This window comes from Melozone crissalis, unplaced genomic scaffold (genome assembly GCF_028551555.1).
Source record: "Melozone crissalis strain CALT ecotype California unplaced genomic scaffold, PUWL_Pcris_2 ptg000034l_1, whole genome shotgun sequence".
In the NCBI taxonomy this organism is placed as follows: Eukaryota; Metazoa; Chordata; class Aves; order Passeriformes; family Passerellidae; genus Melozone; species Melozone crissalis.
This window is the reverse complement of record NW_026535812.1, coordinates 1,743,650-1,757,065: the sequence shown is the minus strand read 5'-3', so window position 1 is coordinate 1,757,065 and position 13,416 is coordinate 1,743,650.

Genomic DNA, 13,416 nt, shown 5'->3' with positions numbered 1-13,416 from the left:
TTCAGTGAATCAATTCATGTTATTAATAAATTATAAACCTTCCCCTGCATTTTTTCATGAATGATATACAAATACTGAATTCTCATCTGTTGCAGCCTTCCAGTCAATCTGTGCATTGTCTGGGATGCGTGACACACACTGTCCCATACCAGCATACCCCAGGGCAGATTTGGCACTTCCAGTGTCCATTTGGAGACCAAATGGTTCCTGGTTCCACTTGGTTCCTGGTTTCCTGGCCCACACACTGTGCTGCACTGTGCTGCTTTTAATGCCAGATCTCAGTATCAGAGCTGGGGGTGCAGTGACAGAATTGTGAAGGATCTGGACTGCAGAGAAGGAACATTTCAAGTTCTTCTAGACACGGTGTGATCAAAAAAAAGCTGATTTTGTTTTTTAATTGGCTCACTTAACCTGGCATTATTGTATTCATTTCCTTCCCAATGCTAGCAGCACACAGCAGTGCAGCTTCCCTCCACAGGAGCAAGGGCACAGCTCACACAGAGAGTCAGAAAGTCCTGCTGTGCCATGGACATGCTGCCTCAGGGCATGCCAAGCAATGAAACAGACAGCTCATGAAACTCAGCATCACCCATCAAGTCTTGTACACATTTAATTTCCTGTCACACTGATAGCTGGCACCCAAGGAACTGTATGTTGAGACAGTTGGCAGGGTGTGCCATATGGAACAAAAAGATAGAAGGAAAAACCAATGATAATTTTAAGCAGGGCATTTCAGTTACTATGGTGTCTGGGGCAGGCAAAGCAGAAGGTGATTATTTTTGCTCACTCAGTCCTGCATCCACTGTACAGCGTGTGAGCAATATTGATGCAATCATACATTTGGTGTCAGGGTCATGCCCTGCATCTATAATTGAATCACAACACAGGTAATACCTTCAGCAGACAGCACTCAAAACTTTGAATTATATTTTTGTATACTCAAAACTTTTGAATTATACTTTTGTTGCAAAATGGAAAGGAGGAAATGAAAACTCAGGTGCATAAATCACCTCCAACTGTAATTTCAGATCTCTGTTAATAGTGGAGGTGTTTGCTGCCTCCCAGCTCCTGCCACTGCAAGGATGTCCAATTAATGGTCAGACTCTCTAATTTCCATATAAAATCATGACTGTGTTTTCCACCAACTGCTTAGGAGTCAGGAGAAAAAACAATAGTTCATTGTCACATCAGCTGCATACCTTTGGCTGATAGAAAAATAAATCGCAGAATGGTTTGGGTAGGAAGGGAACTTAAAGCTCACTCAATTGCAGATGGGTGACTAAAGGCTCACTCTGTTGACAGCCTCATGACAAAGGGATCTTATGGCTCTCTTGTTCAGCCCACACACAAGGGGTAGCACAGAGCCCAGAAGGCAGCACAAGCTCAGAGCCCTGTGTGTCCTGTGCTCAGCTGTTCCTCTGCTCCAGCTGGCAGAGTCAGAACTTCAGTTTCACCTGTGCTGCTGGAAGAGACTTAGGAATGCAGGAGGGCTTTAGTTTTACAAAAGTGGACAACAGCACATAACTGGAAGAGAGATTCAACCCCATCAGGCCTGGGCAGGCCCAGCCAAAGCCACTCCTCTCAGATTTCCAGAGGGGCTTTTAACTGCTCAGTTGAGTTGTGCTAGATTTAGAAATGTGAAAGGTTGGTGTCCCGGCACACTGATATAACCCAGAACAGGTGGTTCTGAAGAATATCTGTTTGTTGTCTCCTTTAATTTTCTTGATCTTAGGAGGCCTTTCCACATCTGGGCATTTGCAAGGGGCTGGCAGCTCTGAGCACCACTCCTGAGGATTCTGAACTGAGCTCCTTTTGCCATTGCATCTCAGTGTTCAATAGTTTGTGATGCCAACCTGAATGATCCTCTTGAAATTTCCTGTAAACCTGGCTTAATGCTCTGGTTATTGATTTTTTTAAATGCTCTCTAGTAAATTTATGTTAGGTGGATGGACTTTTTACGTATCTTGCTGATGCAGACAGCACAGTATTAGCAGCCTCTCTTCTGCCTCTTACTCTGGCTCAATACAGCTTGTATTGATTTTCAAGCTGAACCACACACTGTTAATTGCTTTACTCATTTCTGCTTCAATAAGCATCCTGCTGAAAGCTTAGTTAATTATTGTGCCTTCTTATTGCAGAGCTCCCATACCTTCTCGGTGATTTCTCATGTGCAGCTCCTCACAGCACTGACTCCTTCTTTTCATAAAGCAACGGATTTTTTTTCAGATGGCAACTCTTTATTATTGAACATGGCTGACCTTTTATACACTTTCCAATTTTTTATGCTTCTACCCTAGCTATTGGCTACAATAAATCAACATAACACTATTGGTGAAGAGCTACAGTGACTTCAAGTAACTTTCTAAAAATCCTGCGTCCAGCTGCAAAAGTTCTCTTCTTATCTTTCTTCAATTCCCCACTTCTCTTGGTCTCCTTGGTTACAGCCTTGGAAAGAGCTCCTTATCAGCTTCTTCTTGCTTCTCAGCTTCTTCTCACTCCTTTAGCTAACAGGCCTGCTGTTAGCCCCTTCCACAAATTATCTGATGGGGCTGGGAGATCCCAGGTTGCATGCTGAGCACTGTAACTCCTGCAAAGACTGCACTACATTGTATTCTGTTACTGGCTGTAAACAGGCATTGTCAAACCGAGCAGAAAAGGTTAGAAATGTTACTGACACACAGAGAAGCTTCCTACTTCACAGAGGTTACCTGACTGATTCAACAAGTGACAGGTACACTGCTGCTGCGACAGGGAGCAGCAGACAGGAAAGGGAAGCAAACAGAATAATGCTAGGATTTCCCCAGCCCTTCATCCCAAGAGCCTGTGTTAGAAGGGGATACCCAGAGGAATGCTCACATTCACCTCTGAGGCTCCCGGGTGCCATCATGTCACTGTCTCAGTGTGACCACAGAGTCTTTGCTGTGGCTGCCTATTCCAGCAACTTACACCATGTCCCAGCCTAAATAATCTGTCCTGGGCTGTGGGTCTGCTCCAGAGACTGCAGCTCCTGGCCAGGGGCCTGGGGAGAGTGGGGTAGAAAGGCTGTGTCACATCTCCTCAAACCGAAATGTTTTGGATGAGACAGCTGGGTCTAACAAATCCATATTTTTACTGGAATGTTGTTTCATGGGTCTATTTCCAGCCATGTGCCTTGGCCTCAGGAGCCTTCATGTGCTGTTAGAGTTTCTGCAGCTTCCTTCCACAAATGCCCCCGCCCCTTCTAGGTTTGTGTAGGACAAGAAGGAGCCTCCCTTGCTGGTGAAGCTTTCCCAATCACGAACAGCCAAGTGCCCATGAGCAGGCCAGCTCCTCCCAGAAGGGCAGGAAGAACCAGGTTTCCTGCCTGTACCCATATTCTCATTCTGGGCAAATGAGCTGCTGCTGTCAGTGAGGAAAGTAATCCAAGCAGTTTAATTGTGTTGTTTTTCTGGCTGAGCCTTCCCTTTTTCTTCTTTAAACAGAAAGTCAATTAGAAGACTTTGCTAGACCTTTAAGATTCCCTCTAAACTTTTCTACAAGCCACAGGGAGAGGTACAGCTTGTCCATGCCTCAGCTGTCTGTCCCCACGTGGCTCCAGAAGGATTGTTCAGGGCCTTGCTTGTTATTTGCTGTAGATAAGAGACCTACACACTGCTCTTGTAACTGTACAAAGTTCACAAATCAGGCAGAGCAATTATTAAAGTTAAGGAAGTAAAGAAATGGGTGTGAAAACTAAGCTCAGATTTCAATGCTTTGAAAGGTCAAAGGAACATGGAACAAAAGAAAACAGGGATTAGAAAGTGCTGGTTTGAAGGCATTTTAATAAGGCTCCCAAACAAAAGAGGACATGGAGAGAGACTGGGAGGACTCAGCATTAAATCCCTACATCACTTTTTCTAATTCCAAATACCATCAAGCCATGGTGATGACAAAGTCAAAACAAATTTTGTACCAAATCAGCCTTGCAGGTGCAATATTGAGAAATAAGCTGGATGTCAGAAGAACAGGATTCCTAAATATTTGACAAATATTTCAATAAAAGTTTAGAGAAGTAACAGGGTAAGTCCCAGACACCTCCTGCTTTTCTGCAGGCCACTGCATGGCCCTGGCTGCTGAGAGTTGCAGCCAGCAGAACTCACCCATTTCCATTCCCCAAGCCTGGCAAGGCAGAGAAAGACAGGTTTTCCTCTTTTGTGCTGAAAGGACACACAAACATGTTTTCCTGTGACAAGCTGCAGATGTGACCAGAGATTTATAGCAAACAACTGCTGCTTTTCATGGTCATTTGTAGACAGACTCACAGGACTCTAAGAGAAGCCATCCTCGACTGTTCCTTCAGTTTAATGATCTCTCCTGCCTGCCTACTTCTCATAGCAATGCATCTGTGAAACAGGACAAATAGCCCACTAAATAAGGCCTATTTGTAAAATATTAACTTCTTTCCTGAAAGAAGTTAATATTACAAAATGTTACAAATCCTAACAGCAGTTTATTTTATAAGGAGAAATCGTGCTTAAATTTTGAACACTATACAACTACACTGGTGCTAATAGGAGTTACCTGCAGAAATCTAAATCCTTTAGATAAAGAATAATAACATCATTCTTATCTGAGTATTTAGCAGCTCTCAGAAGAGATTAAACCAATTTTCAGTGCCACACAGAGTGATGAGCAGAACTAGAAATACACATCTGAATTTGTAACTCCTTGACTCCTCCTTTAAGGCAGGAGAAAGCTCCTTGTCCTGAGAGAAAGCTTCTCAAATGGGGAAGGTACATCCACCAAATTCAGAGCACCCATCCATCTCAGGCTGTCTGTCTTTCTGGTAGTGGCTGGCACCAGAAGTTTTATGCTCCTGTCCTGTCTCACCTGCAATGATCTCCAGCATCACCTAGGAGGGGCTGCTGCAGGCAGGCAAAAGCAGAAGTTATCTGGCTCCATCCCTGTCTTACTATGTTTTGTCTCATGTAAAAAGCACAGGAGAGGTGCAGCATGGTAGCTCCTTGAAGGATGGCTGGCTGAGAAGGGATACAGATGGCTGCAGAGTGTTGGGTGCACGTTAGAATGAAATACCAAAGCTGAGCTGGAATTAGAACAGGTGGCAGAGACAGGTTGGCACCTACAGGCTGGCAGGGATCAGCCACAGGAGCACAGCACAGCTCCTTCCTGGCAGCTGGGAAGTGCTCACCTGACCCAACCTGGGGCAAAGGTGGCATAGGAATCAAGATGGAAGGAAACGCTCTAGAAGCGGAGTTGAAACAGCAGAGGCAGGAAAAATGCTGTGTGAAAGGAAATGTCGGAATTCAGTACATCCCTCTGGCTGTCCTGGATTGCCAGGACTCCTGCCAGGGGCTCAGAGACCCTGGCACAGAGCCCAAGACACCTGTGACTTTGATTATGACCCATGGAGGAAATTGCCAACCTTATATGAGGATCTGCAAGCTATGAAAGCTTAAGCAGAATAATAATTAGTTTGTCACAGGGTGAAAAATAGATGTTTTTAGGGTTTTTAGAATGGGGGTTCAGGGGGCAAGATGGAGGAATCTGAGTGTGTCCAGCCTTTCTCCTTCTCCTTCTTCTTCTTGGCCTCCATCGTCTGCTGTGATGGTGGCACTGACAGATTGGTTTAGAGTAGAAGCTCACTGTCTAACACGGGTGATAGGTATTGGGAAGTTATGGTAAATAATGTACACATAGGTTTTAGTATAAAAAGATAACATCCCCCTGGGGCAGGCTGACTGCCCTGACTGTCTTGCTGAGCAGACCTCAGCAGGGCAGGAGAAAGAATTTTATAGATAAGATACAATAAACGACCTTGAGACTGAGAAATGAAGAGCTCTGACTCCTTCTTCAGGTGCTGGGCTGGGAAAAGAGACTTTCCAACACATCTTGGGGTCACTGTGAGCAGCAAAGCCCCAAGAAGAAAATACATTAAATGTGTTCCTATTCCTGCCTTTTGATGACAGGCTGTGAATGGTGTCCATGGCACAGAGCAGCACAGGGCACAGCACCATCATGGGCAGGAGGGAGCCTCAGTGCCAAAGCCAAGATGCTCCTTCCCAGTTCCCAGCCCTGTACCTGGGAATGGCAGCGGCTCCCAGGTGGCAAAGACACTGAAGCAACATTGATTCTCTGCAATAGCTGTGCCCACAGGGAGATGCTGACCTTATCTCACACTGATGGAAGCAGGTGCCAGGCACAGCTGCCATATGGCACAGGGATTAACTGCCAGCATGTGCTGAATAGTCACAGTCCCTTATTAGCCAGGCAGGGAACATGCTCTGGGCTGCACACACAGTGCCATTCACCAGCTCTGTTCTCCCTTCCCAGCAGCTCCTTTGTTACTTACCCAGCACAGGTGCTTAAAAATGAGATTTTCTCCACATGAGGCCTGTCTCTGCCTTGTTGTTCTAACAATGGCTTTGTACTGCTCCTACTCATTTCCATAGCAATTCCCTGTCCTATCACACTGGAGGTTCAGATTCATGATAGAAAAGCACTGTTAGGGTAGGAGTACAAACACAAATGTTCCAAACTTATTAAAAAAAGAGATTTTTTAAAAGACTTTTTTTGGGGGGGGAGAGCAACATGTCACTTTACTACTATTCTGTGAGCCCACATCAGTCTTACTCTCCAGGTGGCCTCCACAGGCACAAAGAGGAGGGCACATCACCCCCTGGCATGTCCAGAACTTCTCACCAAGCTGGCAGAGTTACAGCTCACAACAGGGAGACTTTGAGCCATGGACAGAGCAGCAAGCTGAGATCTTCACTAAAATACACAGTTAATTCAATTTCTAGTTTAATTATTTGTTTCTTTTTTCTCCAATCCAAGTTCCTGCTCATTAAAAGATGAGTTCATGAGAAGCATCAGAGAAGAGACATCCTCTCTTTTCCTTTACTATTATCCTAAGCAGCACCTGGAGACAAAAGCAGCTCCCAACAGCCTCCAGGTATCTCAGAGGTAGCTCAGCTGTTCACAGACAAATGTTTGTCTTGCAAGAGTTCCTTACATTTACAGCTACTGGGGTGACTAGAAACCAGACTATTTTTCTAATCCATTCTCAGCATTTTCTCAGGAATTCCTAGGTCCTTTTGATTGAGCTGTTTTTTCCTCCCATTAAGCAGCAGTCTCTTGCTCCAAAGAAAACATTTCAATGCCAGCCCAGCACAATGGATAGCAACTAAGGGAAATACAAACATGCACAGAACTGCTATAAATCACAAAATCTTCAAGGCAACATATACAAAAAGAAAACTTCAGCAAATTAGCAGCCCTTTTTAATAAGCCACTTTAACAAGCTGTGAGTTGAAGCACACCAGAAGTGCCCCAGTCTCTCCTTGCAGCCCTGCAGTGATGCTCGGGGGCTGTTCAGGGCACACACTCCTGGAAGCATTGCCCATCCCTGGAAGCTCTGCCACCATCAGATGTTCTGGTGGTCACCCTGACACCAGCTACCCCAGGAGCCCTCTCTCTTTCAAACACCTGCTTTCCCTGGGAAGCTCACAATAGTGTCATGAATTTGGGTCTTGCCTGAGCTGTGCTCAAACCAGCACAGTGGCATCAGTGCCAGCTCCAGCACAGAGGGAATTATGTGTGCCATCCACAGCTGTGGAATTATGTGTGCCATCCCCCAGGACACCATCCCAACCCTTGCCACTTGTGTCTCTTCATTTCCTGCCAAGTAATGTGCCAATTTCTTCCACATTAATTTCTAAGCTGAGACTGCTTCTCTACTTATTTCTCTTTCCTGCCTGCTATTGGAGATTGGAATGATGGTGAAAATGAGACACACAGTGCCACTTGTCATCCCCAGCTCTCTGCCCTGGTTCACAATGCCCTGGTAGTCTCCCACAATGCCTATTTGTGAACCTCTTCAGACCCTCTGTGAGGCAGTTTCTGACATGCAGCCCTGAGCCCCACTTTTAGTTGAAGCCATCACATGTCTGGGGCTGTTTCTGCTCTTGGCAGCCTGGGAGGCTGAGGGGTCAGTGTAAGGGGAGCCCCCTGCTCCCACAGCCTCAAATCTGCACCACCAGTCTCACAGAATCAAAGAATGGATTGGGTTGGAAGGAACCTTCAAGACCATCTGTCCTCCCTGCCATGGGCAGGGACACTTTCCACTAGACCAGGTTGCTCAGGGTCCTGTCCTGCACATCATTGTCCAAAATCCCTCTTTGAATTCCTCTGGAGCTGGAAGGATTTATAGGGTCTTCCTGGAGCTTTCTTTTCTCCAGGCTGAGCAACCCCAGTTCTTTCAGCAATGAATACAGGCTTGTCACCCAGCTCAGGAGCTCTTGGACCCCAGCTGTGTGCTTGGGCTGACACAGGAGCTGCCTGCCCATGGTCTGCACTCAGTTTCACAGCCAGTGTCTCACCTTGGCACTGCCAAAGGCATCACAGGAGCAGTGACCCCAGCCCTGAAGGGAGAGAAAGGCACGGAAGGACAGACCAGAGGAGGGCAGGGGCCCTTGGGGATACACCCCAAGCTGTTCACTGGCAAGATTCCAGGCCCTCTCTTTCTGTTCCCAGAATAGACAGAAGTCTGTGCCATTATTAACCATCAATAAACAACCAGCTTGGGGACTGTGTCCCCCAGCAGGCAAAGCCTTTCAGCCTCTTGGAGAACAGCTTGCAGTGAGTTAACTCCCTCTTTGTCACACTCCAAATGGGGTCCTTGGGGGTCTCACAGGGTGTCTGCAGGGATACAGAATTACAGAAAGGGATTTGTTTTTGTAAATGAACTGGAAGAGAGTCGGCTCCTCCTACCCACCCTTCATCCTGTCCTTTCTGTTTTTAGCATGCTATAAATGACCACCTTCTCTGATAATTTATGCATAATTTGGACTGATTTCAGCAAATGGCCCAAGAAAAGCTGCTCTGAACGACTGAGTAATTTACTGATTTTGTTTTCAATTAATATAGTAGCCTTAGGAATAAGCAGCCTGTGTTCCTTTTTCAGGCACAAGAAGATCTCCAGGCTGATGGAGAGACATCCAGAGCTTAAGCAGCATCTAATCAGCTCAACACTGGGAAGAAACATGTTCCCACACTCATGTACCTTATTTATTTTTCAGAAGACCCCTCCTAATCTGGAAATTTTTATCCATTTTTTTCTGCTCTGGAATTTTCCTTTTTCTGGCTCCAGACTATTCCTTTCCTCTTCTCATGGAAATACCATTCCTGCTCTGATCTTTCCCTTGGTTGGGTGTCGGGGATTGTTTTGGGTGGAGGGGTGGTAAAGGAAAGGGTTTCTCTGTGCAGACCTTTCCTAGGAGCTGATCAGCCCAGGCCTCCTGTGTCTCCATGCAGTGCAATAATGTCAGCAGCAATGCAATACCCAATGTACTGTGCCCTGCAGTCTGTGCAGGAACCAGCCCAGCCATGAGAGGATGCACAGAGGAGGAGAGAGAAATTGTGGCTGTCTAATTGTGGCACAGAAAAGCCACTCTGACCTGTCCCTGCTGCCTGCATTCCCCTGCAGGCCAGAGCACAAAGCCTCTGGCTGCTGTGACTGGCACCTTGGTGTGCTCAGGTGCTCTTGGAACCACATCTACCTGGAAACACTGGAAAGGATAGGCCAGCCTGGCCTGGACTGGGCACAATTTGTGGTTTGTTTAACAGACCTGGCCTGGGTTTGGCACTGCTACAGTAGGAGTGTGCTGACATTTGTTATGACATGCCAAGACTCTGTACAAGTACACTTCACCACAGACCCAAGTCCATAATTACAAATGTTGGGTTAACCCTAAAGCTTGCCTGTCCCTTCACAAATCCACACCAGCAGTAGCACTTAAAATTATTCTGTCTGCAATTCACATGCCCACATCTATTCTCAGCTTCTGTTTCCAGCCTTGAAGTTGTCCAGATTGTCCCTTTGTCCTTTTAAGACCCCTGCACTACCCACACTAATCCTCAGTAAGCAATCAAATCTCCCCATCTGTGCTTTTACTATTCCCCTTGGCACCATGGGACAACATCTCTATTTTAATTAACTTGAGATGGATGCCTTGTCAAGACTTAGCTGCTCTCATTTCTCATTATGTTATCATAATACCATTTAGCAACACCACCCTTCTCAGCAAGGAAAACTGATTCCAGCCCCTTGAAGGCAATGTAGTGAAACACAGAGCACTCACCAGGGCCCACAGCAATATTTGCTCTCATCCTTGTTAACCTGCTGCATTTCCTTCCCAGTGAATGCACCAGTTCTGCCTACTCACAAAGGCACACTTTAGGTTATGTTTTCTTCTTTTGTTTTTCTTAGTCATCATCACTTAATTTCAACTTTTAACCCCACTGAGCACTGCTTGAATGCCCACCACACGTAAAAGCAGTTTGAATTTCCTCATTGCCAGCTGCAGTTGGTGGTACCCCACACCACTGTTTGCCCTTTTCCTGCCAACAACTCATTACTTCAAACTGGCCTGAACCTATTTCATATTTTGCAGCCATTTAAGACCTGAAGTCTACAGGTCACCTCACAAATGAGAAGGAAGGCTTTTGCTTTCATGTCCCTCCAAACCTGCAACACCTCAGCCTCTGTCTCTTCCTCAGGCCTGTTTTCATCTCTTAAATTGCTGTGTGATGGCTGCAGGTGCTGTGGGTTGCCATTTGTGCACAAAGCACCAAGTCAGCACCAAGGACCTGTTTGACATGAGCTCCTGGTCAGCTCCTCAGTGAAATTCCCTTTGTGAGCACCTGCAGAGCAGCAGAATTAGACATTCTGTGCTGCACACCCCCCTGAGGCTGTAGCCAGCTCTGTAGTGGTTGTGAGCCCCTAATGGGCTGGGAGTTGTCCTCTGGGAATAAGGAGCACTGAAAAGGCGGCTCAGGGCTCATGGCAGGAAGATGAGGCTTGTGTCAAGCATCCAGCAATTTAATGCTAGGCAGCATCAGCAAAATGCAAGGAAGGTGTAATTTGGACAAACAGCAGGGTCTGGAGGAACAAACACGAGGAAGTATTCTCTGGTACACTCCAAGGAAGATGCCTCCAAAAACAGACTCCTGTGGGCCTGTCATAGGCTGAATCCCAATCACAAAAGATCTCTCACAAAATTCCCTGACCAAAACCAACACTTATTGCAGTTCTTTAAATGTTAATAATGCTAGTTTACATTCTCTGAAAGTCTAATTCTGTGTTTTTCCACTCTAGGAAGCCCTACCAGATGTAAATATTTTCAGCAGAACAGGTGAAAGAAGCCAACTGAGAAGGATGGAATATCACTGCTCTCTCTTTTGTTCATGGACACACACATGAGGTCTCACAGCCTAAAGTCTCAGATCTCAATTTGATATGGGGATGAAAAGCACATTTAACAGTCACTTTTATGTCTCCCACATAGGAGAAGGCAGGATTTTAAGCACATATATTCAGGGTACAGGCTGACAGTAAAAAAACTCATGGTATTTTAATGTAGGAAGGCTGTCCAGTTTCAGGACTTTGGATGACTTGAGCTTGCTGTGTGCAGATTGTGGAAAAGATGGTTTGTTGACAACACTCAGTGAAATTCAGAGCCAAGAATTTATTTCCGTGTGCTCATGGACACCCTTGCAATGTTGGATGTGCAGGGCCATCTAGTGGGAAGGCTCCGTGTGCAGCAGCAGCCAAACACAGGCAGCGTTTCACAGCAGCCTGATGAACAAAGACAGCTTTGACTGTTACATCTCAGAAATGCATTTTATGAGGTTTTTCTCTCCAGATGGAATGCTTTCCTGCTGAGCCACTGGAGCATCCTCAGCAGAGCCTGTGGAACAAGGAACTGAGCCTGTTTCACTGCAGGATCGTGTGCTGAAAATGCGTGCATCTCCTAATATTAATTTCTTTTGACTGATGCCTTTGGGAAGCTTTGCTCAAAAAAAGGAAACAACAACAAGACACCCCCTCTGAACCCCTCAGTTTCAGTTTTTGTTGTCACTGGTACAAGTGCAGAAAGGCTCAGTGACACTGTCAGGCAGCACAGCGATGGAGAGCAAAGGCATCAGTTTATGTGTAGCACCCCATCTCTGGTGTTGGACTGAATTAATCACATAGAGGGGCTGGCTGGGACTCAGTCATTTTTCACAGAAATATTGAATGTTCTGAGTCGGATTCTCTGGTCAAATGACTGTGATAGCCCAGGAAATGCTGGTGTCCCTTTGCATCAATTCCCCCATCTGTGCAACGAGGAGGGTGAGAAGTGGGGGGCTACAGCACTTGCGGGGTGACCTAAAAATCCCACAGTGAATCTGGAAAACAATTAGGTTTTCGAAAATCATGGGAAAATAGCTCATATTTAAGCTTTTGCCATTTTCTCATGTCTTATTTACTAGTACATTATAGCTTATAAAACATTGCTGCTTAATAAACAGGTTTTCCCCCTCTCTGATTTACATATGAAGTAATAGTTCAAGCACTGTAACAAAGCCTTCTTTTCTGGGACCTTGTTAATCAGCTGCTTTTGCTAAGATGTTTACCTGCCAGCAGTGCAGCTTTTCTGATTTCCAATTAAATTGAAGTTTCTTTTCCAGCCTTTTTCCCCCCATGGAGCCCATTACACAGCCTGTCTCTACCTAGTTTAATAAAACCTTTAAATAAAGGCAAAATTTTCTGAGGACTCTTTCACGATGCCAAGTTAGGCTGAACCTGGCTAATAGATGTAGAAGTATTCAAAGGGAGAGACAAGTAGGTAGGTACAAAGAACAAGATTTCATAAATCTTTCTGATCTGGAAGTTAAGCTAAAAAGAAGCCATAATACTAAGGTAAATATTCCTTTAAAAACTCTTTAGTGCTGTGCAACCAATTATTTCATTCCATGAAAGCTGACATTGACTATTTACTTCTTCTTTACCTCACTGAAGGGATGTGACAGCATCCCTCAACAATCAAAACTACATCAGACATTTCACCTGGAAACAGCAGCACACATCAGGTAGATCGGGCAAAAAATTCCCAACTCCTAATACTTGTTGCTGAAAAAAGACTTTTATGGGATGAGGAAAACATATTATTGCCAGAGAATCTAGAAGCCCTGGTCAGAGTGTCTTGGGAGGATGAAGCCAGGCACACAGACTCACCTGGTGGGAAAGCAGGGGATTCCTGCCCTCCTGCTCCCACTCCTCCCTCCCTGCCACAGGCTGCAGCACCTGTGGGCAGAAGATCACAGCAGCTCAGAGCTGGCCTCTCCCTGGCTCATGCTTCTCTGCATAGTGCCTGGCTTCTCCCACTGCTCAGGCATTGCAGCACCTTGTTATTTTAGTAATTTCCAATTACTGGGGCCATGCTTCCCAATCTGGAGCAGACTGACCTGGGTTTGATCCATGCTGGCATTAGGAAAAGCACCTGTAAAAGAGGCAGAGGCAGGGAAAGCTGCCTCCTGCAGCCCCAGCTGGCACTCCTCTGCTTTGTAGGGCTTCCACCACAGGTCCCCTCCCCTCTGAGTGAGGGGATGCAGCAA